This window comes from Trachinotus anak, unplaced genomic scaffold (assembly GCF_046630095.1).
Source record: "Trachinotus anak isolate AG129_WGS33_773 ecotype Australia unplaced genomic scaffold, CSIRO_AGI_Tana_v1 ptg000001l, whole genome shotgun sequence".
Classification (NCBI taxonomy): Eukaryota; Metazoa; Chordata; class Actinopteri; order Carangiformes; family Carangidae; genus Trachinotus; species Trachinotus anak.
Genome location: NW_027273852.1, coordinates 22,283,645 through 22,308,080, shown reverse-complemented (window position 1 = coordinate 22,308,080; position 24,436 = coordinate 22,283,645). Strand labels below are relative to the sequence as shown.

Genomic DNA, 24,436 nt, shown 5'->3' with positions numbered 1-24,436 from the left:
CAGGAGCCATTCAGAGGGTGGCCATTCTTAATGCCTGACTTATACCCATGCTGCCATTTTAGTGACATCTGCACAGCATCCAGCAATCCTCTTTAAAGTGCCTTTCCATCACTTTCCTGCGCTGTTGTTTTCATCCCTGTCTCTTTTATTAAATCTAATCGGGATGACATGGCTCACCTTTTTCATCCCCCTTTTGTGCTACACTTTCTTCTCTGGCGTCAGCCGTGGGAAGCAAAACGAGGTCGACCTGTGTGTTTACATTAGTGTGGTGCCTCCTCCCTACTGCGGTATTGATGTGGTATTATCGGGACTGGGGCTGAAGAGGCACAGGGAGGTGGACAGAGGAGGGAGAGGCTAAAAAGATGAGTTTTTCAGAGTGCTTAACAGAGCCCAGGGTCCACGGGGGCGCAGTTTGTCCCCCTCTGAGCTTTTTTTCTGCCTTATACCTAATGGGACAGAACTGGATAAGAGTAAAAAAAAAACAAAAAGAGATTAAAGAGGGGTGTGTGTGTGAGTGTGTGTCTTTGTACTCTGATACAGTGTGTGTGTGTGTGTGTCTGCTGGATTTCGCAGACAACAGCATCCCTACTGGTCATTCCCAGAGCTGAGCTTTGCAGCAGCTGATCAAAGATGCATTTTTTTTCTGATACAGTTTCCACTCTCGTTCCCATGATGCAAATACTATTGGGTAAAAGTGATGTGTCCCAGTTACTCCAGTTAGACTGCCCTAGTGTTTATTCACAGACTGATTGACAACTTCCAGACTCGACAGGACCCATGAGGCCACTGAGACACTTTGATAATTTTCCATCACACTGTTATTTGTTGGAGTCATGTCTGATTTGGGTTATAGATTTTTTTTTTTTTTTTTTGCTATTTTGGTGACTTTTCTATTCATCTGTGGTTTATGTACAAATGCTATTTCTTTGATTTGCACTCATCAGTTTTCACGCCTGAATATAACAGAAAAAAACAAAAAAAACAAAAACACTAGAAGGCAGCTCAGCAGAGAATGTGTGAAAAAAATAAAAAAATAAATAGAAGGTCGCTCAGTAGAGCATGTGTAAAGGGCAGAGAGGGCATCTCTTTGCACATGTACAGGAATATTCTATTCATGGCCTGACTGGGTTCAAAGTACTAACAAAATGAAATCATCCCATTTTAGTGTCTTTTGAACCATTTAAAAGGATGCATGAGCGATGTTTCATGGTATTAAGTATTAACACAGAGTCTGAGTGCAGCCAGTCAGAGAGCAGATGGAGGCATCACAACAAAGATCTGAAATAAATGATAGAAACAGATGGAAAAATACACAACATTGGCAGGAGAAAGCCTTCTGCCTGTGGTGAGGAGCACGTGTGTTACAAATGGAAGGGATATAGATGTGATCTCAAAGCATTTTGTGCTATATAAGTTCCTCTAATAGCTGCCGACAGGGCCGGATTCCCATGCAGTAAATAATGTGTGGAAATAAAAGCTGGCTAAAAATACAGTCGTAGAAATGCCCTAAAAGAATCATTCCATTTGTCTGATTGCACTGATTTATTATTGATATCAAGGACAACTGTAAGCAGAGAGAGTAGTAGTGGATGCAGCAGGGACATATTTGGACTGTTAATCTCACTTCAGGGCACTTATATATATATATTTTTTTTTTCTTTTAGTCTTGAAAACATCTTTACATTTGCACAGATGTCAGAGCCTCTTAACTGGGACAATAATACAAGTTCTATTAAAGGTCCCATATTGTATAAACTGAGATTTCCATGTCTTCGTATGCCTCTGCACTGGCCACAGCCAGGACCAGATCATTATTTATTTTATTTTTATTTTCAGGTTATGGATTCGTCCTTCCGTACGTCCCAGTCATGTGAAAGCGATATCTCAGTAACGCATGAAGAGAACTTCCTCAAATTTTACACAAAGATGAATTTGATCTCAAGGATGAGCTGATTAGTTTGGTGATGATTGTCAAAGGTCAAAGTTCAAGGTCACTGTGACCTCAAAAAACAAGTTTTTGGCCATAACTCATGAATTCATATGCCATTTATGACACAATTTAACTAAAATCTCTATAAGGATAAAATAAAGTGATGACGTTTTATGTTTTTTTTTATGTCACAACAAAGCAGTCACCACTTTCAGCCATGAGCCACCATCCAGTCTTGTAGGATTTGGTTTCCCTGAATGTTTACCTGAAATCTGCTATATATTTTGTGTAAAATATGGGGCCTTTAAGAGTTTGTGGATCACAAAGAGAAAAAAAAATAAATGTATTGCTAGCTTTTAAACTTCTAAGATTTACCCAGTTAATTCAAATAAATATTCTTCTTTTTTAAGCTTGCAGTCAGATCTGTATATCGTCCAAAATGACAAGTGAAATTAACTATGTTAAGTTTAAAAAAAATTCTGAACTACTATAAAAAGTTCAACAGTTTCTAAAACCTTTCTGTTCATGGCAACCTCTTAACATTTTCAAAAACAACAATATTTTCATCGTTTTATAGTTTTAATTTACTTATAGTTTTACAGTAGCAGTTTTGCATTTTGATTTGTGCCCCAAACTTATTATTTTCCTTTTCCTAACTTACCAACACTTTAAGGTTCACACCTCTCCTAATTACAGCCCCTGTACAGCTCTGTAAGTAATAAAGCCCGCAGCCACATGTGCCCGACTCTTGAATGTTTTTGTAGGTTTACACACATGCAGTCTACTGTTCTCTCATGTTTCATGCGTCGAGTCCACAGTTTCCCACCCAGCAACAGTACTGAATTCCAGTGAAATTTGGCTCTGGCAGATAACAAAAGAAGAGCCATTTACCAATCTGACACAGTTATATTATTTTAAAATTTGAAATCCTGATGAAATATAAACTTGATCCATTTTATCCAAATAAATGAGGAACATTCTATAGCAATGAAAAAAGCTACAGGTGACATATTGTATATACATATATTATGCATTAATTATTAGTCAAACTTATTCTTTGAAGGTAATTTTAGTTATATAAGTCATATTAGATGCTCACTGCACAAGTTCATACTGTGCTTATTTTATATCAGTATATTCTTGCTTGGGACTGTGTGGCAATTAATTATGAAATGGCAAAATGATAAATCATAATAATAATAATCATAATAATAGATAATGATAGAAGTAATTAAAAACTGAAACAAAATTGGAGAGAATTTTATAACACAATTATGTTTATTAAGTTTAATCATTGCAATATATGATATTTACTGTACATACAATTATATAACAATGGCGTTTTATATTGTTTTACATATAAGTACTTACGGGTGTAATTATGGTGTCACAAAGTTCAGTTTAATTACTTTAATAATTAACATAGGGATTCAATGATTCACAAACTGAAAAAGAAAACTGTACATATGTCACAAGTGCAAACAGATTTGTGCAGAACATATTTATTGAAAGTGTAAACTCAGAATCCATGGAAGGAAAAGAAAAAGATACACAGAAATGGTTGAGTTTTTTAAGGGAAAACTTCCAGGACCAAACACAAAGATTGTTGTAGCCAAGTGACAAGTTGTGGAAGCTTTAGGCAGCTTTATCCCACAACGCTGCTGTAATTTCTTGTGCTCAATCCCCGCTGTCGACCACAACTGTGCCTGGAGGCTTCATTCAATGGTCAGGGTGTTGGGATTATCTGAGGAAGAAAAAAAAAAAGAAGGGGGAAAAACTGACCCCCACCCTCCTTTCCCTTCTAACCAACGGCCTCCATCCACAAACTTGTGCCAGCTGTTGCCTTGTGCTAAACCCAGCTTAAGAGAAACAGACCTAAAAGGCCCAATCAAGAGCACAGCTCCATTGTGAGGTTATTGCGCCACCACTGACTCTGGCTGAGGCCGACAGTGCAGCGGCTCAACACTAACTAAACTGTACACAAGGGCCACAAGTTTAATTTCAAATGTAAGCAGGGAGGAAGGGTCACTGTGGATCCGGCTCTGGGCACCAAATCGCTCTGACATACAGTGAATAGTCTACACACAACTCAATTTTCTCTGACAAGATCCACAAAAAGAGAGTATGAGAGACAGTGCTTGTGAAATGGAGGATTATATTTATGAAATATTTATTATATATCTATTTTTTCATTACAGAAGTATAAGATTGTCTGATCAATAGCAGTGCAATTCTATATTTATAATACTACTACTAATAATAATACAATATAATAGTAAATAATGATAAATCATAAAATGTTAGAGAAATGTATGCTGTAACCCACTATTAACATTCCTTTATTCTCAACTTGTCACTCCAAGGGAAATGAACTAATAGTGAGGAAAGAAAAGGTGAAAGGACAAAAAGAAAGGGAATCACTACATCCATTGTAAATGCAAACACAGTGGTGGGGAGGGTGGACAGCTGCGGGGGCCGAAAGCTTGGTGGGACTGACGATCAAAAAGCATGTGACAGTTTGGGGATGAGGAAAAGGCCCATGGGACAGAGACATCACAAGTTCAGGCAGGGGTTAGTGTGGCATGAGGAGGGAGCTGCTGCTTCCACCCCGACTGTTCCGCCTCCACCACATCATCATCACCACCATCATCATCATCATCATCATCATCATCGCCAGCGCAGTCGCCAATTCTATCACGGAAATCTGCATCAGCATCGTTCAACTCCCAGTGAACCCTGACGAGTCTGTTAATTTGGACACGAGGTCACGAGGTTTTTAGGATAAGTTGTTTGTATTTTAATCCATAAAACACGGGGTGAATCAGAGGCCATGGTGACCTGGGATAACTTCAGCATGTGGTTTGTAGAGAGAGAGAGTTGGAGCGCTCGGTAGACTATGATTTGGATAAAGCTACACTATCTATTAGAGTACCCAATCAATATATATATTATATATATGTGATAATATATATATATATATATATATATATATATATATATATATATATATATATATTACCACATATTTGTTAGATTTTAAAATTTAAATATATATTTATGTTAATTTGTGTCTATGTAATTTATTGCCATCTACTATGACTGCATTAACTTTATATCATATTGTAATAAAGTATTTTTACACAGTATGCATATATCATAATATATTATTATTATTATTATTATTATTATTAGTAATAGTAGTAGTAGTAGTAGTATATAATAATAATAATAATAATAATAATAATAATAATAATGATAATAACATCTGTGTGTTTTATTTATAGTTTATAAATCTGAATATACTTTATATGCAATTATAATTTAATAATAATAATTCAATTGTAAAATATGACAAATGTTTGATTAATTATATTTTACATTATTAAATGAAATTTATAAATCAGTCATTTGAATACTATAAATAATAAATAAATGTATAAACTTAAACTTTATTTGAATTAAATTAATATTTTTAAAATGATGTATAAACTGACTAAAAGAATCTAAAAGTAATAAAGTGTGAAAGTACCTATTATGTTTCTTAAATACAATTAAATAAATCAGCAGGAACATTTTTTTTTTTATTAATTTGATTATTTATTAGTTCCTGTGAAACTGATTGAGTCATTTATTAAACACTGTTGTTACCTTTATCACAATTGTATTTATAATTATAATTTAATTATAATGGAGTTATATTGCTCAACAGTTCCCAGCCTGAGTACATATGAATAGTCAGATAATATACTAATACTCATGTCCAAACAATTTTATTGCATACACTTGATTATTGTTATCTATTTATCACACATGGATTTTTTTTGGTTTGGAATTTTGAGAATTTGAGAATTAGCTTGGACGCAGAAGAACAACCAGTGATACACAATTTTTGAATCATATTTCATATCTCATTTATTGTCCCAGGTTAGATTCTCACATGATTCCTTTGCCCAACATGACTCAAATAGCATAATTAAACACAATTTACAGTAATATTAAAGAAAAATAAAAAAAATACAGTCCAGTAAGAAGCCCCCTGGTTTCTGGGCCTTTCATCTCCCAGACCCTGGCAGTGAGACACAACAGATATTATGAGATAATTAAAAAGCCTGTGGAGCGATTAGGTTATTCTCACAGGTGGGGGGCAGTGATGGCAACTCAAACATGGCTTCAGTAACCTCCCAAATATGGAGTACTGGCGTCGTCCAATCACATAGCCTGATCTGCCCAGCTCCCACAGATACAAGTGGGTTCGTCTGGAGTTCATAATGGCGGCCACGGCGGAGGATCTACCGAATGTGACGGCACAATGTCAGCTGCACCGAAGTTGGTTTCGCTCCTGAACTCATCCTGCTGCCATGGAGAGCCAGTCGAGAGGAAGGCTGTCATGAGGCTTTCAAATCAATTCTTATCTGATTCACTGATTTCTTCATGTTGTATACTTATTTCATTACCATGATGTTTAAGCCTCTTCAAACATAAGCAGGCAGTACTTGTGCTGTACATTCCTCCAATCCTGATCTCATAAAAATACTTGTCCATGCCATGAGCCACCGCAAACACAAACCTAGTTACTGAAATCCCCAATGGAGTAATCTGTGTTTGCCCTGCTTTTGCTTGCGGTGTTTGACTGGGACACTGCTGCCATCAGCAGGGTTGTGAGTCCCACGCTTCAAATCAGGCCCATCAGTCGGGACACACAGTCCTACATTAGATGCCACTGATTACCCACCAAGGGACTATTTCCTTTCCACAATAATTCCCCCTCCCCATGATGTAGGAATATGTGAAGTGGCAGCAGAACAGAGGACGTGTGCCCGTCTGCCTCGTGTGAAAACTGTCCTGGTTCCCTTGCACGTTCTTCATCTCCCCTGAGAGCATTAAAAGCGTAATACCTCGGAGGCCACAGCCCCGGCTTTGAAACAGGCTGTGAACCTTTTACCCTCTCCATGTTGTCAAGCAAGGGCTGCAGAAAAGTAACTAAACCAGGCCACAACGTGTTGTCATGAAATCATTATGGGCAGATTTCCTCTCACTTAAAGCTGTCTGATTGAATTTAGAAGAAATATTTCTAACTGATTGTCTTCAGCGCTTTTATGCTGTTAACACATTCTGTTATACATAGTTCAATGAGCAACATGTATATACAGTATGTGTGTATGTGTCTCTGAATACATCTGTGCATTTGTGTATGTAAAAGTAGTATCGCCACACTTAATAGAAATACTCCATGACAAGTGAAAAACCATGTATTCAGCAGCATAATCAGTCATATTCAGATGAAAGTAGTTACACCATAATTTGAAAATACTCCAATAAACATATTGCATGAAGGTGAAGGTACAAAAAATATTATTGGCAAAATGTGCTCAGAATATTAAAAGTATGATCAACAGCCTGTGTATTAGCATATAGCACAGTGTAGAATTAACATCACTGATGACTTCATGTGGAAGCAACTTTGTGATGTATGTTGTAGATGGCTGAGGTGGAGGTCATTTTCACATTATACTCTATAGGAGTGTGTGGTTTCATTTATAGCAATGCAACATATTTTATCATCTGATGATATGTTTTTGTGTCCATTTTGCAAACTCATCTTTCATAATGTAGCTCTCATATAGTCTGCACCCAGGGGGACGAAGGTGGCCAGGACTGCGACTGCCCCAGCCGTTTCCGATTAATGGCAAAGTGACCCTCAGACATACTGATATATAGACATGTATAGGCATATCTTGTATCTTGTATCTATCTTGTATTATATAATATTGTATATAAAATACAAGAAATATTATCGGCAAAATGTACTCTTGTATTATATAAATATATACATAATACAAGAGTACATTTTGCCAAGTTTAAACAAATCTTTTAAAAGATAATACAATCTTGCTTGAGCAGGAGTCTAGGATATGCATACACAGGATACAAATTATAAATAAAAGGAAAATGAATACACATTTCTGAAATATTTGAAGAAGATGATGAAAAAAGGTTTTGGGAACATTAGGAGCAACTTAGGTGCTACACACCTTATGCAAAAAAAAAAAAAAACACCTGAAATTATTGCATTTATTTACTTTATTTACTACACGCACGTACACATACACATACTGCGTATTACACCATTACAGATTAACACAACTGCTGATTCTATAAAAACCAAAAGAGAATGACAAGATGTTTCAGCAGCATTTAGAACAATTCTATATGATGAAGCTGTACTTTATTAAGGTCAAATTTTATTTTTTTTATTTTACAAAATTACAAAATCATATTTTATCATTTTACTTTTGTTTTATCGTGATTCTAGAGGAAATTTCTACAGACGTTGACTTGACAATCAATCAAAACTAATTTCAGGCACAGATATAAGAACATCAGATTAATTTTCACCGGCAACTAACTGGCACTGCATCTGACTACAATTGTAAATTTGTGAATAATGTCATTTCTACAGACCTGTAGAAGTGTACCTTCATTTAAATCCACAGGACTGTAAATGTATATTAAGTCCTTACATGTGTCAAAAATACATCTACAAGCAGACATTATTACCCCATGAATTACATATATTAATATATAAGTGCAAGAGTACCTCAAGTTCAGTTCACACTAGTTCATGTTCATAGTTTACAATTTTGAATTTTGAACTAAGTTCACAGTCCCAAAAAATGAACTAGTTTACGTTGAATTCTTCCATTTTTTTTGTAATAAGCAGATCTGTGCTATTCCTTTTCAGTGGAGCCTCCTCCAGCCCATCCGTCGCCAGTCCCCAGTCTCTGTCGCTTCCCAGTCTAAATGAATTACAGTGCACTACTATAGAATCACAGACAGCTTTGTTTTACTCAAACAGTCAGATTCCCCTGTTCAGCAGTTCTAAGTCAGCTGCTGGGTGCCAGCAAAGGCCACCCGCCAGGGGCCCACACGACCCAACGAGCACCGTAGCTAGGGGCCCGGCGCGCATCCAGAGTGGCTGCCACCAACAGCGGTACCCCATCCCATCACCGGACCTCCTTTCCACACAGGATACATGCCAGGTTTTTTTGATGGTTGACAAACAGCTTCGTTGGTGCTTTACCACTACCCTCTGGTGAGCATCCTCATATTGTTCTTTCTTTAGAAACAGATATGTTTAATTCACCGTGTCGTCAACGAACACGCGTTTTTTAGCACATTCCTGCACAACGTCCACATGCGCCAAAGAAAGGGTTGAGGTGTAATCAACATATGACAACCTGACTGACCGCTTAATATAAACTAACCAGCAGAATGAAGAATCCTGTCTCTGGCAGTCCAAGCTTATAATATGGAAATGATTTCGTTTTGATTAAGCCACCAAGTTATTCAATATAGCATGATGTGCTTCAGTGGCTAAACTCAATACAGCTCAATCAAGGGTCTGTGTGATATTTCAGTAATGATCTGGGCCAATGGGACTGATTGAGCATCTATTGTCTTCATTTTCTAAGCACCCTCATCATATCTGTATCAAGGAGCCTGAGCTTGCCACTGCACCAAGCTGTTATGTAGGTTAGCTCCACAAAAGCGCTTTAATCCAAGCACGGAAATAAATAAATAAAGTGTTTAGAGAGAGGTGAGTGCTCGGTCAGCGCGTCTGCAGAGCCCACACACTGCCACAGTTGTGTCACATCCAAGAGCAGCCATTAGGTCTCTGCTGATCTAATGTGGAACGAGTGTGCCGTCTACCGTACAAACTGGGCACCGATGGAAGACCGCTAGCTGAACCCACACACTGCAGCATATACCTCCAGCAAGGCCACACATCCAGTCATTCTATCAGTCAGACTAATTGACCCCGTCATCATTAATCCATGACATGGGGTGTCTGCACTGCATGGTTTACGTGAAATCCCTGATATTTTGACATATTTGCTTTGATAAAACAGCCGTAAAAAAAATAAAAACAAACAAGCTTGAATGCGGGCCATGATTTCATGTACAGGAACAAGTTATCCACTTATCTGTTGTCAAACAGCCCACTAACGTTGATAACACAAGCCATTTATCACTTATCTAATATACTTAAAACTTAAACTAAAATAGAATTACATACATTTGTCAAAATTTTTGTTGCAATAAAACTTAATTTTGAAAGTATCCAAATATGAAATTTAAACTGTTTTGTGTGATATGGAGTTTGATAAAGGTTGTGTCAACACATTATTTTAACGCTACTGAAACATTAAACTTTATATGATTTTTCTTTTTTTAAAACTTAATTTTGACAGAATGTAAATGTATACAGTTCCACTCTGAAGTTACATTTAGTTAATTCCATTTTACAGATGGTAAAGTTTTTCTTTCTTTATTTTCACCATAAAACAAAAACAAATTATAAACATATTTAACAATTCACGTTTTTTTTTAAACTCAGTTCTTATATTGTGTTTTCACAATAAAGAAAATAAATGATTATATTTAATCATTTAAATTAATACGCAGTTGAAATTTTTAATTGATCTGATTAAATTGACAGATTTATTCATTTGAAATGTTTGTATAATAGACAGAATAAACAATCAGTTTTACATTTCAGTGTCACTTTCTTTTGTTTCCCTTTTTTTGTAGTTTCAACAAACTTAGATTATCTCTCATGTGGAATATTATATAATATAAACTGAGCTGAATTGACTGGCTTTACTAAACATGAACAAGTATTGTATTTTTTAAAGTTATCTTCCTAAAGTGACAAACCACTGAATGTATATGTAGATCCACTGGATGGAAAATGTAACTGTTCCATTCCTTTCCACACGACATTCCACACAAGTTCAGGTCAGTACTAATCTGAAACTTCACTTCTTCCTCACTGGGGAAAAAATGAATACCAAAAGCAAATTAAAGGAGTCCAAGGTGTTCACCTGTTGAATCTCTGCTCTGAACAAGGCTAAGAGCCTGGGGCTGTCATTGGTATAAAGTGTGAACTTTTCTGCGCAAGAGGCCAGGACATGGAAAAGCACCGGGGGGCACCGTGTCAGAGAAAATACTACTGCAGCCCTGTGATTGAAGTGTGGACTTAAAGCTGTGATGGAAATAGGCAGACCGGCTCTCTGGCAATTGCCGGTTGAAATGCCATATACACATGGCACTGTGAAAGTGCATTACCTCTTTCCACACAGCTCTTTCAACTCTTTCCAAAGCCTCACCGCTGCAGTGTTACAAAAATACATCAAGAGGTGAGGTTGATTTGTGTGCATTTGAGTGTGATTTCAAATGCCCCCTCCATTTCTCAGTACTTCTGCTGAACACAACTTCTCTCTTTCTCTGAGTCTCTCTCTCTGTCTTTATGAGTGACCTCTCAGTGACCAGCTGCTCTCACTCACTCAAACGTTGAATGACAAGACACACTGAGAACACTTCACTCAGAGCGAAAAAGCAGAAATGTGTTTTTTTACTGTTATCATGACGATAAATGTTTAAGGCATTGAAGTACAAAGCATGTACATGAATTACATTTATACAGGAAAAGAAGTTCACTGTCAATTCTGTGTCTTGAATGCTATATATCCAATGCCTTGTGCCGTAGAAGAGTAAAAATACAAATAAATAAATAGATACATAAATAACTATATATATAGTTATATACATATATAGTTATAGTTAAGAAAAATGTATACCTAAGAAAATAGTGTGAAATTAATAGTCATATTAAATAAATATAACTGTACAAAGAATTGTACGATTTTGATATTGACCTGATCCAAAGCTGATTCTACTTTGTATTCTAGTTTAGGGAAGCAATATGAAACTGCAATATATTTAAAAAAATATATATATTATTAGTATTATTATATTTCCCATAACAACAACAAACAAATAATAATATATATATATAATACAGACAGTATATATATAATACAGATGTCATAATGGATAATGGATGCACAATGGATGTACAAATAGTTAAAAAGTTAAAGACTGTCTTTGTGTCGGAATGTAATCACAGACTATAAATATGTTCCTAATCATTGAAAGTAATTTGAAATGAATGCCGCGATATGATACATTTCTTGCCTATAATTCAATAATAATTACAATAATAACAAAAGACAAAAGTAGAGAAAAAACAATAATCAAAACCAAATTAATATTTGGTTTATTTATTTGTATCTTTTGTCTAAATAATTTTTGATCTAATTATTTAATTAATTATTATTTGTTATAGTTAAAATGTTGTTTTATGTAAAAAGACAGCTAATATAGAATTCACTTCATTTACAACTTAACCTAAATATCCCATTTATTTAAATTAGTGAAGCTGTGGAACATTTGAAAACTTCACATTTTAGATGTAGATAAACAGAAACAGTCATTCTTAGTTTACATGGTCTCATTTGAAACAAACATATTTTTTATTTTTTATTACGTGTTTTTCATCAGTCTATTTTCCCACAATTCACTGTCATATTATGCAATTTGTCTCAATTATGTTACATAGTTTAGTGAACCTCTTAATAGGAGCTGTTAACATGAGCTGAGCAATGAACGAGTGAGATGTCTGTGCTTGTCTGAGACATGAAAAAAACACAAACACATACGCAACTTTACCTGGTTATAGAGAAAATATCAGAGCGAGAGGGAGAGAGCGGGAGAGAGACAGAGAGAGAGAGAGAGAGAGAGAGAGAGAGAGAGAGAGAGGGAGAGAGAGGCATGCACATAGTAATATGGCTTATAACTGAAGGGCCACTGCACTTTCTGGCACATGCTGGCCTACATACACCCTGACTGAACTTGGTAAAATAGTGCTGCCTTTTAGATCCTCATGTCCTCTGTGTATCATATGCACTGTTGAGTGTGTGTAAGTCGAATATAATACACTTTGTATAATAAAGAAAGGCTCCAGACCAAGGGCGAGTTGGATTTTTCCAGCCTGTATGAACCCGGCCCTGCTGAAACGCGATAGTGTGCAATCATATAGGTATGGCTGTAATTTCTGCTCCTGCCTGATGATAATTGCCAGCTTGGCTCTTCAGGATGCCTCACCGGCTCACCCTGCACACAGATCCTGGTCTGCTGCAGAAAAACAACCGCTGTGCTTCCATGACTTTTGACCCTATCTTTTATCAACCTCTCATCCTCTGAACAAATGATTTAGACAAAGTACTGTGGTTGCAGCTGATGATGGTGACTAATGATGAATCATCATGATAGCCTGATATAATGGTGAAAATCAGACAACCATGCATGCTTCTCCCACGATCCGCTCCATGTTGGTGAGTCAACGTCTGTGCTCCGGGCAAAGGGTTTGGTAATGTTAAAGGATTCTATAATATGTAAAGCACTGCCAGAGTTGAACAATGAAACATTAAAATACTAGGCCAACAGGGAAGTACTCACATCCTTTACTTTAGTCAAAGTAATAATAATGCAATTTATTACCAGTTCCCTTACACTAACAAGAATTTGCTGGATGCAGTACACAACTACGAAAACATCCTCTCATCTGTCAAAATGTATTATCAAAGCTTAAGACGTTCACTTCACTAGTAATATAAGTACAATCAGCAAACTGTACTTAAAGTATCGGAAGTAGAGGTATTAATACTGTGGGAAAATGGCCCCCATCAGTTTTACAATATTATACTGTATATGATACGGTTTTGTTATTATTACTGATGCATTAACATGTAAAATATTTTAATGTTGAAGCTTATTCAGAATTGCAGGCTGCTTTGTACAATGTGTACAATGCACTATATTTTGTAAACTTATGTACATTTTGGATGTAAAATCATTTTGTGTGCAGTGAAAAGTACTACTTTCCTGCTAAAATTACAAGAAAGCAGTAGAAAATGGTAATACTCAAAAGAAGAACAAGTGGTGGAATAAATGTACTTTCCACCACTAAAAGCTGGTGTTACCAGCACGAGTAGTGGTCAGAGGAGTACGTGTGGCACAAATATACAAATATTTCAGTATTAATGCAAATAAAATATGAACAAAAACAAAAGAACATAATGGCAAATTATCAGGTATTGATTTAAACATGCAACAGAAAATGATACAATACCCAGAGTGAGCAACACATACATGAAAAAAAGGACATCACTGAAGAGAAGGACGAAATGAAAGAGACGCATGGAGGTATATTCAATTAAAACGGGGATAATAGTAATAGTGCAGGTTTGATAGTAGTATTAGCATCAGTTGTATTAACAGTATAAAGTATTAGTAGTCAAGGATGTAGAGGCAGCAGTGGCAGTATGAGAAAGTGAGAGTGGTAATGCAAAAGAATAGTGGTTAGTAGAGTTATATAGGTATACTAATATTACTGCACTATTGTATTATATTATTGTTGTTATAGCTTATACGTTAGTGTCAATAACAAGAGTCCTAGTCATAATTTTAGAATTAATAATGTGTATTAAACAAGTCTATTAGGTTATTTACACAAGTGAAATGAGATGAGTATTTATTCACTGGAAAAAAAAAGAAGAAGAAAAAAAAACATCTGTGATTAATGTGAATGGACAGAGGCTAGAGGACAAACTGAAGAAAGCTGGATTCCCAAGTTTCAGTGGAGAAAATAGGTCAACCAGTCTTAATGTGACTGAACTTTTGACCTGGATGAAGTGGAACTACTGTTTCAACAAAAGACCCACGCTCTCTGCCAATAACTTACCCCACTGTTATTTCACCGGAGTTGTTTTCGGTGCTTTATTTCACTTTTATTTCACCACTAAAAACTATTGGGCAGCAGAGTGTGGAGACGATAACAGATGAATCTAGGACGAGCACGCCACATAATTTATGTTTACTGTGGGAGGGGCTGTGAGATCTAATTAGATTTCTTTTATTTTTGAATTCTACTGAAATCTCTCCAGCTACGGTGCTGTCTGTACAGAAAGAGGCTTAACCCCCCCCCCCCCCCCCCCCCCTTCTTTCTTTTTTTTTCCATGGCTGTTTGCGTCACGTCTTTACGCCAACTTTGACCTCATTTCTGTCCACAGCAAACCTCCATTTAATAAGGGCAAGCGGCTGCTCCGTCTACACAAGAAACAAGATGGCGGCGTACAGTACCTTGTGTCTCACTCATCTCTTGCGTCTCTTCTCTCTTTTAAGCAAAGACTGAGCCGTGACGTTGATGAGGTTTCTGTCAGGACTGAGCTGCCTTGGTTTGACAGGAACTCCACATCGCTACAGGATGGCAGACATTTCTCCGTGAGTCTTTTAACTATTCCACCATTAAGGTCGAATACGAATAAACAAAATCTGGTCCTGCTGTCGATGGCATAAACTCATATAACAAAAACACACTTTGCCTGTGTGTCTCTCTCTCCTGTGTTTGCCTTGCTTTTCCCCTTTTTTCAGTGCTATTTCAAGCCCTCGCTCTCTCTCTGTGGCGAGGCTCATAATATCAGATTGCACAGCCGGTCTTGGCCAAATGTGAATTTTATACTCTAGTGAACACAGGCTTTACACTTTCATTAGCTCACATTCTCCTCAGCAGTGCAAATGCCATGTCGCTGGTTCAGGAGAAGGAGGGGAAGGGATGGGTGGGCAGCGGGCAAGGGGGCAGGGGGGTGGGAGGGCTTGCTGACTGAGATGGAGGGACAGGATGAGGAAAAGGAGCTTCCGGAAAGTAGAGTTCGCCTGGAGGCGTGGGCCACATCCCTGAACGCGCACATATTGCTGATGTTCGAGTCCAGAACAAACAAAATCCAGACTTTTCCCGTCATTATTTTTACATAATATGACAATAATCACCTGTTTGGAACAATCTCTCCCTTAGTCACGCTGCAGCTTTGCTCACTAAATCAGTCTTTTGATAAATATTATGTCTCCAATTACACATTGAAACTAAACAGTAAGTTTAGCATTAATGAGCGGCCTTATTAAGAAGCGCTGCGCCCTCTCGAACATCATTTATCACTGAGCCCGAGATGAGCTGTGACATAAAACCCACCTCCTGACAGCATTCATTTTTTTAGTTTTTTTTTTTATTAGTCTTGCTGCATTTATCTTTTTCTCACTTGCTTTCTGGCGTCAGTGGATTCTCCAGGAGAGAAATGAATCAAAAAAAGCGGAGTGTACATGTGTGGATCGGCGAATGGAGGGGGGCCAGAAAGGAACGAAAATTGTTTGTGTCAGTGCTCCCCCTGAGAGATGAAAGCAAATGCTGGCTGTGTCTTAAGCTATTAGGGTAAGGAGGGGTGTTTGGCCTAACCCCTCCTCTCTGTGCCAGACATGGACGGACAGAAAACACTGCCTCGCACAAAGCTGCCCTTCTCACTTGAGAGAATTAACTTTCGCTCAGGCTCTGTGAAACTGCAATGTTAGGTATTTTGGTGACTTTTGCCCCACTGTGTTTCCAATGACGTGCTCGCTGGACTGTGGTGGCAGGGGCAGATCTAACAAGATGGTGGCATCTCCAAAGGCTCCGCTGGGCTGGTAGGTGACAGTGTGGAGTTGTCACGCTCTTGTCAGCACTTGTCTCCTGCATGCACTTCTTCTGAAACGAACCCTGGAGTCGGGCAGAGCAGGTCTCAGGCAGCGCAGAGGATGACATGTAGGAGGAGGTTTGCAGTCCACCGGGAGAGAGGCAAATACAAGCCTCTTCCTTCTATAAGGTTTGTATCTTTGAGTTTTTTTTGTCCATGTGGTAAAGGGGGGGGGGGGGGTCATGTAAAGGGCACTGATTACAGTTTTGAATGGAGCTAAAATGGAAACATCTTCAGGGCACACTCTGACCTGTCAGCCTCATTTTCCTCCAGTGGATCCGACGAGAGCGGCTGTGCCATCCTTACAGCGTCTATCCCTCTTTCTCTGTTTCCACATCTCCGTCCTGCTCCTCCTCTTCCTCTCTCTATCCTAGCCTTGCCAGGTCAGGTTTGGCATACAGAGACCCCCCCCCACTTCTCTCCTGCAGCACACACACACACATGCATACACACATTGTCCATTGTCAGCAGCGCCCAAAGCAGATTTGCTCTTTAAACTAATGGCCCGTTATGTGAAACAGACCTGATTACTGCCTGACAGAAGGAATTAAGGCCGTCCAGAGCCAGAGTGCGCCGGCATTCATGACCTGGCACAACCACTTAGGGTGAATTTTATTTATACTGCATACAGTAAACATGCATTTGATAAATTCAGGAGCAGAGGGGAAAAAAAGAAAACAGAAAAATGTACTGCTCACAATGTACTTGACTTTTGTGGTGCGTCATATTGATTTGACTTTTTCTAAGGCTTAGCTAGTAATTTATCAAATGAGATATGTGAAAGAGGGGAATGGATTTTTTAATAAAACTGAGGCCATGAAACATAGACGGCTGTTTTTATAGTTAAGTAATAGCTGAAGAGAGTGTGTTTGTATTTGTTTATTCCAAAGCCAATCTTTTTTTTTAATTTTCAAATACAAGCAAAAAGGACGTTTTAGAGCTTGTTTAAGTGCAAATCAAGAAATGGATTTGTGATCCGCGCTTTCTGAGTTCTCAAAGTCAACTCTTCAAGTTTACTTACTGTGCTTCAAATAGCATCAAAGACTTTTGAATGACAGGATTTTGTTGTGAAAAATGTAAGGATCCCTCCTGAGTTGTCAGATATTTATTAACAGATTTGAACAATTTGCCCAAAGCAGCAAACTAATGACCAAAGGTCCACACAGAGCCTAGAGTGGACTGTCAGCAATAGTTTGAATATCCATCTGACACTTATATGTTGCTGTTCTGTGGTTAGCTTATGATCCCTCTTGGAAGAGGAGCGGGCAAACCGTGATATTCAAATGTTTGTCTCATTTCCAAACTAGCTGATTTTATACAGTGATTACTTGCAGCATCTTACAACTTTTGTCTTATGCAAAACCTGTGCTTCACTTTACATTTTTAGACGCTTTTATCAAAAGCGACCTAAAACATTTTGACCAAATAACACCTGTGTAATATCAAATAGATTTATAGATTAAATGAATTAAATGAAAAATATATTTTTTGTCAGGATTTGAAAAGATGTTACAACCTAAGAATTGTCCCTAGCAAAAACAACAAAAAAAAAAAGTATAATGTTAATGTCAGTAAATGATACTTGCTTCCATAAATATTACAGGCTACATATTTTGAACCCATTGCAAGTAGCAGTTTAGCAAAAAAAAAAAAAAAGAAGTTTACATTATAAACGTTAATATCTACCACGCAGGATAACTTGTTAATGTGTTATTTAAATGTGTATCAATGTAAGAAGTAATTTATTGCATTTGAAATGACATGAAATTAATATATTGATCACAACTGATTTTATTAAATATTCATTATTATTATTATTATTATTATTATACAGTTATGCAGTTCCAATGACGTGGCTGACACTTTGTTGACAATCTGTGGAAAAACATGTAGACACTGGGGAAGAATCTGCTGAAATGCTAATACACCTAAGCTATTGGAAGTTAAGTCATGGACGGAAATTACAGCTGAGACTGGGAGGTCCAAACCCCCTCCCTGGGAAACACTGAGAGTTTTCCCTCCAGTATATCATTGTAAACGTTACAATATAATTATAAATAATATCATAATATACATTGAAAGCATGTGTGCTGATTATAGATGCAAAACAATGTGTTTTTAAGTTTTAAAAGATTGTGCCCCAACCCCCACCCCTCACAGTGGTTTAGTCCACTGTCTGTCATCCCCAAACCCCCACATACATCAGCCCTCGGGTCAGTGGGGGCTGACCCACAGTAAGTAGCTACTTTGCAAAGGTTATCTCAAAACCAAGGCTGTGTCAGATATTTCCTTTACTTCTGCCACGGAGTGAAACACATTTAGAAATGTAACCAGACTGTGTTTACTTTGCTGCAGCTCCATCTTCTAATGCATGTGTGTCTATGGAGGCAGGAAATCTATCCACATTTAAAATCACCATTATAGTTTCAAGCGGTTTGGTTTGTTACAAATGAGATGTGTATTTATGATACAGGATACTTGGTTTTCATACCAAAATTATATTTTATATTTAATATATTATATTATTATATTTTGTAGATGGTAACAGTAATATTTCTATAATGTAATATTTAAGATAAACTCACTCTTCATAATTATATCCACGGTACTTTTTTTTTCTTAGTGCATGTAAAATGGCTGCCATGATGTAATTTAATTTGTTATTTTGGAAATACATAGTGAGTTAATTCATAAAAATGGAATATTAAATACGTTTCTGGCAGGCTTCATAGCATCCTGCACTTTTACGCTCTGACAGCAAAACATTAGAGATTTGCTTCTTAAGGAAAATTAAATCTTACCAGGCATATATTAGCTTTAGTTCAGTAAATGGGTTTTGCTTCTCTCCTTCTATACTGTAAATAACCTGAACGCTGTGTGGCTGTTTGTCAACCAGCCAGGTCTGCTGAAAGGGCAGCGAAAGGTAAAGCAGACATCTGATTATTTATCAGAGCTTCATAAAAAAGGAATGAAGTGTTTATGGAAATGTTTCATAAACGTGTCATTAGGCTCAGAGGGCCAGGGACAGTCAGACAGACAGGCTAAGGGAAGTTTGTTGAGCTATGAAATAATGAGCAATATCTTATTTAAACTTGTAGAACAACTGTTGCTGTTGTGACCAACATCGAAATGAAATATCCACCCCTTGAGTGCCGTATTAGTGCACAAAGCTGAAAGATAAACCTGAATGTGACCACTTTGTTGTGATTACTTTGTCTCAGTGCATTTCTACGTTCTAGTTGCTTTTTTGTGAACAAAGCCAGGTGACACCCTCTGTTTAAAGCATGAAACCTTGTTTTTTATTGTTATTCTTATTATGAATTCATTTTATTTAATGCAGATTGAAATGATGTGAATTTACAAAAGTAAAAAGTTACAATATGAAAACCCCATTGTGGTGTTTATTAGCTTTTTTCTCCCAGTTACTACTAATGCCATATGTCAAAAATGTTTTTTGTTTGTTTGTTTTTACATATCTTGCAACACAGCCGTATTTGATGTTTATATAGATGTTATGATGTATAGCACAAAAGTCACTGTACCTGCCAGGTACTGGCAGTAGACAAACACAAATACGTCAGCAAAGTGATCACCGTCTGTATGATTATTGTAACACGTGCTCAACATGGTCTGTTGCTTCCTGTTTGGTGCTGGAGATGCCGACGGTGTTCACATCACTGAACGTCACTATTTGCGCCAAGACTAAAAACTTAAACATGTTTGATTTTGTCGGAACATCAAGGCAAAAAAGGAAAAAAAGAAAGAAAGAAGCTCAGGCGATCACCTTACACCAAGTGATCACTGTTTTACAGAACACTGTAATTACAGAACTATACAGTTACAAAAAGGAAGTCAAGGTGGAAGTCTGCTGCTTTTTCTTTATAGAATGTGTCATTTATTTGAAAGCATGATTGGGCTCCATATTCAGATTGACAGTGTTCCTTGAACAGCAGCACATAGTTGCCATGTCACATGAACAGGCTGGTGTGATTGTGTGTGTGTGTGTGTGTGTGCACACATGAAGTTTCGGCTCACTGTGGGGCTGATGGGAAGCCCCCTTGGGTGAATTTGCCACACATTATAGAGTTGAGTTGTGGGTCACATGCTGTCGCTCCCCATCCATCAGCGCACTTCCACCCAGCCATAAGAGCAGGCGGGAGGAGAGCTTTGCAGAGAAGGCCGAGGAGACGGAAGGTGGGACAGAGAAGGCCGAGGAGAGTGGTCATGTGACCCTGCATGTCCAACCACTGCCCGCTGACCTCACAGATCTGCAGGTGTTGAAATGGAAGCGATGTGTCTCTGTGGTGACCTGCACAAAGTCACAGCACAGTGGGCTGGACTCTCTGGCATACACATGAGCACCCAGGTACTGTACTTCGAGTCAAAGCATGGAGCAAATATACAGGACATGCATGTATACACAATACACATACAAAAAAACAATGGGTCCTTTGAAATGAGTGAGTTTGTACGTTGAACAGAAAGCAGCAGGCGGTCATAAAGGAACAGTGCTATCTGTGCAAGATGGCAATACACTGAAAGTGTTGACCTCATGTTACAGTAGATACCAACTCACAAACCCAAATTTATGGAGATTTTTCCAAGCTGCTCACTTTATAGACCAGACCAGACTTTTGAGAAAAAGGCTGAAAGTCTTCTCTTTTTCTTTTTTAAACTTTTCCCTTTTCATTTAGAAGTGGCAGCTTCTGTTGCTTGTATCTCGTGGATGGCTGCTGGAAAGCCTGAGGCAATGTAAGCTACCTCAGAGAAATTGTTCTGGTATAAAAATATTCCAGCTTCGCTCTCAGGTTTGATTTGCTTACATACATACATGATTATTCTGGTTCCACTGGAAGATTTTATTATGTCTTTTTGAAGCAGGCATATTACTTAGTTAGATAGATAGATAACACAGTAAAAAATGGGGTGAAACTAAATTATTACCACAGGCATCTTGACTTACCAAATTTAGTGTAACTAACTGTACCAATTGCCATGTGACAGTAATTGCTGAAATGGAGCCATCATCAATGTTATTAGCTACATCTGTGCTTTTCCTGCACTGACAAGTCAAATGCATATGTTGTTTTTTTTTTCTTTTCTTTTTTTGGAAAAACCCTGACATTTTTGGGGTAATTTGGAAAGCATCTGGAAAGCAGAAACTACTGAAGGACTAAAATCACAAAGATACATTCATGTTCTTGTTGTTCACTGTACACTACAATAACCACTATTTAACCTGTGACTGCCAAACATAACCATAAAAAGTGGATATTGTATATATATGTACATAATATTCAATTCAATTCAATTCAATTTTATTTGTATAGCGCCAAACCATAATATACATTATCTCAAGGCACTTTACAGGGTCAGGTCAAGACCTTACTTTGTTACAGAATAAACCCAACAGTTCCCACAAAGAGCAAGCGCTTGGCGACAGGGGGGAGGAAAAACTCCCTTTTAACAGGAAGAAACCTCCAACAGAACTGGGCTCAGGGTGGGCGGCCGTCTGCCTCGACCGGTTGGGTTTAGGAGAAGATAGAAAGAGGGGGAGGGGGAGGAGAGGGGAGAGAAGAGAGAGAGATGTATAATAATAATATATGGATATGTATAATATCCATATATTGTACAGGGTTAGATATTTTGCCACCTAGGAGGTGAAAGATAAAGTGGAGCTTGGTGCGATTTGCCAGGGGGACAAATGCCTGACCCAAAATGGCCAGTCCAATCCCCCTCCAAACACCCCACCCCTCCCTCTCAGATTTATGTTCGATCATGTAGTTCAGGTACAAAGAGGTTTTGTATGTGAGGCATGAATAGCAGCAACAGATGCTGTGAACTGTAAACTTGGATGAGGAGAAGGGATCTGGTCTGGTTCCACAGAGGAGATGGAATCAGAAGTGGGACAGTGGGTCCGATCAACACAAAACGCTCATTATCCTTGTGACAGTAATTTAAAGGTTAATTGCTGTGTGAGCCATGATGTCACTGGTGTGTTTCTGCAGCATGAACATGGGAATGACGTGACTTGAATTTTGTGGGCGATTCCACTGACCCTCTCACCCCTTTCTTTTGCCACATCTTCTCAGCGACACCTTGGCCTCATCTCTCTCATCCCATCTGTTACCATCACTGGACTCCAAGCCCCCACCAACACTGCATTCTCCTGCTGCTGGCTGAGCAACCGGTTTCATCTACATCTTAAGTTCTCTGTATGAGTATGTGCTAAACTTCTGAATAGTTTACATTTGTATTAAAATAAATATGAGCCTACTTGTGTTTATAGTATTCAGTCTTGCACCAGCTTAATATAGTTAAGATTATCATTATTTACTATTATCCTGACAATCAGGATAGAGTACAGAGCAGGTCAGATCCACCCCTCACTCCTCCTCAGCTCCACTTTCTTGTCCAAATATAGTTTCTTCCAGTTTCAAAAAACCAATATGGCAACGGCAAAACCAATGGGTGACGTCATGGTGGGTGTGCCTCAGGGGTCAGTTTTAGGACCATTTTATTTTGCTTGTAGGTGCCTCCCTGTGGGCTCATTATTCAAAGACTCAACTGTACCTTCCAGTTAGATAGAATTCTCTGAATGAATGTCTGTGTGATGTTAACAACTGGATGTCAAATTATTTTCTTCAGTTGAACTCAAACAAAACTGAGATACTTGTTATTGGGTCCCAGCTCTTGTTAAAACAAATTCTGCCATTTGCTGGTTCGCTGTCAGATAATATTAAACCTGTTGCAAAAAATCTTGGCATATGGTTTGATTATACATATATATATATATATATATATATAGATAGATAGATAGATAGATAGATAGATAGACAGATAGATAGTCCCAGTTTTGAGCAGCACACCACGAAAAGCCTGTACAATCATATTTTTACCATCTTAGAAATATTTCTAAAATTCGATCTTTTTTTAACATTTAAAGACACAGAGACTATTTTACACACTTTCATTTCAACACGCCCGGATTACTGCAAAAGTCTTTTTGCTTGTCACAACACAAATCTATTGATCGTCTCCAGATTGCACAGAACTCTGGTGCCAGGCTTTTAACCCCAACCAGGAGACATGACATGATCACTCTTGTTGTAGCCTCCTTGCACTGGCTCCCTGAACGTTTTAGAATAGATTTAAAGATTTGATTGATTACTTTTAAAGCTCTCTGTGGCCTCTCTACCAGTTACCCTGACCTTTTAGTTCCACACTCACCAGTACGCACTTTGAGATCCATGGGCAAAGGTCCTCTGTCTGTTCCAGAGGTGCAGGTAAAGACTAAAGGACAGAGCATTTTCAACCAGGGCCCTGAGGCTCTGGAATGTTCTGCCTGAGGATATCAGGTCGGCTGAGTCCGTAACCTTTTTTTAAGATTCTTCCTAAAACATACCTTTATCTGAGAGCTTTTCCTGGTTTTACTTCCCCTTGAATTGTTTTATTTCTCTCATAATTACTCTGAATTGGTTTTTATACACCTGATTGTGTTAATTGTTTTATCTGTTTTTCTTTTCTTTGAAATCTATTGATTTTTTTGATTTTTTTTTTTGCTTGCTTTATCAAGCAATTGGTAACATAGCTTTTGAAAAGTGCTCTATAAATAAAGATTATGATTATAATTATTAGTATTATTATTACATAACATATAACTTGATTAAAGTACACAGTACATTAAAACACAAACTTAATACACTTTTTTTCATATTGAAATGTAATACAAAATTTGACACAAAAAGTTATAATGTATTTAAATATACATATTTAATGTTTTAATAAGTTAAGTTTTTGTATTTTTAAAAAGTGTCAAACCAGCAGGTGGCTGGGTAAGTGCAGGATACGAGGATCAACACAAATTTTTATTATTCCTTTTTTTTTTATTATTGCTGTGGACACCATGTGACTAATGTGGCCCAAATTTGTCAAGTTTAACTCTAAGGTGTCATGCACCAGGGACCGGACAAATCCCACTGTCTGTGAACACACATCAACACCATTACAGTGTGATTGTTGAAGGGGATTTATTGCTGGC

The 24,436-nt window shown here is 37.6% G+C and overlaps 1 long non-coding RNA gene across 2 annotated transcripts; it reads left to right on the top strand.

The window, feature by feature from the left end:
- Positions 1 to 14,855: 14,855 nt before the first annotated feature.
- On the top strand, positions 14,856 to 22,952 carry LOC139624995 (uncharacterized). Of its 2 annotated transcripts, XR_011691804.1 has the most exons (3): positions 14,862 to 15,115; positions 16,332 to 16,524; positions 22,488 to 22,952. It is a non-coding gene; the product is annotated as an uncharacterized lncRNA (long non-coding RNA). The 2 variants fall into 2 exon arrangements; XR_011691805.1 differs by lacking the exon at positions 22,488 to 22,952 and having other exon boundaries at positions 14,856 to 15,115; positions 16,332 to 19,602.
- The last annotated feature ends 1,484 nt before the right edge of the window (positions 22,953 to 24,436 follow it).